This window comes from Arachis ipaensis, chromosome B03 (genome assembly GCF_000816755.2).
Source record: "Arachis ipaensis cultivar K30076 chromosome B03, Araip1.1, whole genome shotgun sequence".
NCBI lineage: Eukaryota > Viridiplantae > Streptophyta > Magnoliopsida > Fabales > Fabaceae > Arachis > Arachis ipaensis.
In genome coordinates this window covers 12,486,585-12,491,993 of record NC_029787.2, presented here as the reverse complement: position 1 = coordinate 12,491,993, position 5,409 = coordinate 12,486,585, and positions in this window count along the sequence as shown.

The following is a 5,409-nucleotide window of genomic DNA, read 5'->3' as shown; positions in this document are numbered from 1 at the left end:
TATTTAATATTCATATGTATGCTTATTTATTGATTTTAATATGACGAGTTAATAATTATTTATAAAAATTTATTTTTTAATTTTGTTTATATTTTATTTTTATTTTTTAATAGTCTATATGTAAAATATAAGTTGTATAGTAAAATAAAATAAAATTTTTTAATTTAACTTTCATAATTTTTGTAGAAAAATTGTATTTTAATAGGTAATAATGTGATTGAGAGATGTTAGGAATTTGATTTCGAAGAAACTGAAATTGATTTTGAAAAAAATATTAATGACTCTAAATACACAGAAAAAGGTGGATAATAAAGAGGGTGAGTGATAAGAAAGTGTACGTCACTTGCTTAGCAAGAAAATATGAATTTTTACGTAATATTTTTATATTGTAATTAATTTTTGACTACTTAACATCACCAAAAGAAAATTAACTAAAAATAGTCATAATTTATCTTATATTATTAATAAATATTAAATAAGATAAGTTCTGGTTATTTTTTTTCTCTTCTTGCCGATATTTATATAGGCACAAATATGCTAGTAAAGTTAAACGAAAGAAATTCTGTTATAATAGATTAACAGAATAACAAGCTAGAAACGAAAACATTAAGAGTCTTCAACTAATTTTTTCTCATTTATTCCGTTACTAATTTTTTAAATATATTTTGATTACACCATTGAATATTAATACAGATATTAATGGGTAAAAGTAAGGTTCTGAGAATCAGATCGGTCATCGAACTGTTTTAGTCATTGATTTATTAATTTATTGGTCTAACCAGTTTAACTGTGGTTCAATCGAAAAAATTATTTTAAAATAAAATAATAAATAAATTATAAATAAATATCCTAAAATATAATTATAGTCTAATATATATCTTAAAATATCTTCTAAACTTATACCATGAAACTCGGCCAAATAATAATCTCCATGAATTAAGAGCAATTAAGAAATCACTAGGAGACCAGTAATAACAAACCAACCAATTATAGCAATTGATAACCCCCCCATGCAATGTATTAGAGCCAGTGAAATAGTTACCTTTTATTTTTTACCCCATTATGCTTGTAAAGAATGCAGTAGTATGGTACATTACATTAATAACAACATTATGGAACCCAAAGTTCTTACATGAATTCCTTATGACCACCAGCCAATAATTTAACAAGAATAACAACAGAGAGCCTCATCCCACTAAATGGGATTCATTACATAGATCAAATAACAACATTACATCCTATATGTACTTAGCACATTTAACATATCTCCGAAATTTAAAAGAGAAATTAGCATTATAAGATTAATATTAAGACTTGAATGAATAATTTTAAAAATAATTTTTCATGTGATATGTAACTCAAAGATATGTGAAGCTCAAAACAATATCTAAAATTATTTCATACAACACAATCTCTGAAATTAAAAAACTCTTTATTTAGGCAAATTAAAAGAAATCTAACCACAGCAGGTGCAGCTTGAATTGCTGAATCAAAAACTTCATGCAATGCTTGCTCACTTTCCCTAAAATACTGGGTAACAATTTCAGGTCCATTTATTTGGAAAAAAATTACCCCAATATCATGAGCACATAATTGAGCCAATGAAGTCTTTTCTGTACCAGGTGGACCATGTAGAAAGACTCCTCTTGTGATACGTAAACCAAATCATGAAGACAATCACCATCTAAGCATAATTAAGTCACAATACAGTGAATAACAAACACAAACACACACAAAACAACAGCAATTGAATTTCCAGCAACATATCACTTCGCAAAGAAAGCATAAAACACAAAACATCAACACAACAACAGCACAATAGAAAACAGTCAAGTAAAACACAACACAGCAGAACATCAATAATCATGATCAATAATCAAAAGACATTCAATAATCAATTATCATAAGACCTTCAATAATCAGCGAAACCACAACACACAAAACAGGAACAGAACAGAACCAGAGCTCATCAGTAATCAAATAATCATTCAAAAAAATTAACATAAAACAATCAAATAATCAGTAATCAAAGAAGAGAGCAGGGGTTGGAGATTTTTAGAATGGCACAATAGAGCAACCCTGCGTGCGACGGACGACGGCAGTGGCTCGACGGACAGACGAACATCGGCTGAGTATAGGGTTTTTAACTTTTTCTTTGGTTGAGAGGACATGAGTTCTGGAGAGTGGAGAAGGAGAGAAGGGGGAAAGGGGCTCTCAGCGCTACCGAAGCTTTGTTTATTTTTTTTGGGTTGTAAACGAAACGGCGATGAGCTGCTCCAAGGCTCGAACAGACTTGAAGAAAAATCAGAAATGGAACAAAAATTAAAGAAGAAGACCAAAGTGAAGATGAAGAAGAGAAGCCACTAACTTGGGTCCGTGCCGAGAAGCCAGCGAAGATGAAGAGCCGAAGAGGAGTTAGGTTAGGCGGCGACGCTGAGGAGCTAGGTTAGTTGGCGACGATGGAGGGCTAGGCGGAGGGCAACGCGGCTAAGGTTTCTTTCATTCAGAGTTCTCTAGAACATGGATGAATGAATGATTTGGGGGAAGAGGGGGTGGGTCACGAAACGAGTGGATCACTGGATCGGTGGATCCGTTTCTTTTTTTTTTATATACAAGTTAAAAAACGGCGCTGTTTTATCCGAACCGGCCGGTTACCGATCCGGCCCAACCGGCCAGTTCGACGGTTTTTCACTGATTTTCCTTCGAACGGTTATAAAGGGAGGATCGGACTGCTTGTACCGCCGGTTTCTGGTTGAACCGGTTCGACTGGCCGGTCCAATCCGATTTTCAGAACCATGGGTGAAACACGTAATTAAACTAAATTCAACTCAATATTACACAATTCACCCAAATAAAAAAATGTTACATGGATCTCTCCAATTACTTCTCTATATAAATCGAATGAGTCAGACTAGATTTAGCTCTCTATGTAAATCTAATCTGTGTGTTTCAATTTATGCATGCATGCATGCTGCCCTAGTAAATCTAATCACCATGTTTCGATTTATGCCCTGTCCTAGTAAATCTAAGCAGGATGATTAGATTTACTAGGACAGTATGCATGTATAAATCGAAACAGGCTGATTAGATTTATAATATGTAATTTTTTGAAAAATAATTAAAATACTATATCAACAAAATTATCATTTAATTTATGAAATTAAGTATAAAAATTATTTTTTTTAAAATATTGATACACTATACATACACATACATTAAGATATTTTGTTTACGTAAAAGTAGCTCATTATATTTCTAGAAACTAACACATTTAAATTTTTAATTATATATTCAAATAAAATTTATCAAAATTTTTTATTTTTTATAATTTTTTATTCTTTTTTAATACAACTTTTTTAATACTAATTTAAATGTGTTTGTTTTTATAAAAATAATGTGTTAGTTTCAAATGAACAATTTTAAATCACATGGATTTTTTTAGAAATTAGTAAATTTTTGTTTGTGTACGCTACTAATCTAAAATAATATTTAAATTTTAAACTTAACAAAAATGAAAAAAAAAATTGAATACGAGAATTTAGTGCAATTATAAATATGGAAAATCGAAGAAGGTAAAAACAGTATGTGAGTAGTGTATAGTTATGGATAATTATTTAAATTATCAAATGAATAAAAAATTATAGTTATTAAAAAACGTTACATGGATCTCTCCAATCACCTCTCTATATAAATTGAATGAGCCAGACTAGATTTAGCTCTTTATGTAAATCGAAATAGACTGATTCGATTTATGCATGCATGCATGCTGCCCTAGTAAATCTAATCACTCTGTTTAGATTTACTAAGATAACTTTGCATAAATCGAAAAAGGGTGATTAGATTTACTAATTGAGTTACAAAATGAACATCCTCCATGCTATCTAAAATAACCATCTGAGTACTAGCGATAATAAACATCTTCTCAAAAATTTAAACTGATTTTGGGATTCACCAATAATCGAACTCTTGACCTTTCGGATCTAGCGTTCTAATACCATGCATGATACCACTCATCCCAAAAGTTTCAGCTAATGGAAAAGGGTAACACTAATGATTATATCTCTAATATTCTCTAAACCTCCATTATACATATTGTATAAATATTTCATTAGCTCCTCATACTTTTCCTTAGTTTAATTATGTATTTTATCGATATTAATATGACAAATTGACAATTGTATAAAACATATTACTGACATATAATAATTATTGCTGATGTGTTAGCGACACATTAATATAAAATAACCACTATATATTGCCTTACTCACAAATATAATATAACATATTAAAACGTCAAGCATAAAATTAAAACTAAACGAGAGTGAAAATGTTTGTAATAAAAAAACACCGATGAGTAAAACCCTTGTTTTAATAACATACAAATTTTACCAACTGCGCTACAAAAAAATAAAAAATAAAAACCAAGCATTATAGGGATCCTTTACATACATGTGTAAACATTCAAGAAAAGCTATATTGGTTCGGAAAGAAAATTTATGCTTAACTTGTTAATCAAAATAGTTGTAATAATTAATGATATGATAATAGGTATAGGGAGACATTATAGGCCTAGAAAGCACCAAGAATGAAGAAACAGAAGCCATAGTAGTTAACCTCGACAAGAAAGAAAAGAGTCATGGAATTGAAGAAGCTAAGCTAGCCAGGTTAGATGCGAATAATAACATGGATACGCAGTTTTTGGATAAGTTCCTTTTTAAAAAAGAAAAAAAAAAGAATAAAAGTGCGGTTTTGAGCAAAGCTGCTTTTTTCACTATATGTTTTTCACTTTTCAGAATGAAGCAAAAGCGACAACAATCATAACATCAATACAGTGCATTACTAACAACATTGGTGATGATATTGATGCACCTTCTCACACCCAAAAATTTAAATTGAAAAAAAGGATTTAGACATTTATTTATTTATTTTATGTTTCAAAAAGGTATGTGTGGCTATATATATACTAAAGTCTTAAAGCTAGGATTTGATTTAAATTATTAAGCTACGTGTAGATTTCTGTGTGGTAGCACAAAAATAGTTGGTAAGATCCTAGTCACCTTCAAATATTGTCATCTAACGATAATTAACATCTCCATCTTAAATCTAATTCCATTAACAGAATAGAAAATATATATTTTGTGATCATTTAATTTTGACTTCAATAAAAATGTTTGGATTTATTAAAGCTTAGCTTCTTGCATTATTATACTCTAGATTGTGTTGAACGGATTTTTAATAATATTTTTTTGTTATTATTAAAAATAAGTTTTATCACTTTATTAGTCTCTATAATTTTATCAAATTTATAATCAGGTTTTATATTTTTTAATTAAATTCTTATATTATTTTTTATTTTATAATTAAGTCTTTTTTAATATAAAAAATGTTAGAGTTAATTGAATATTTTTC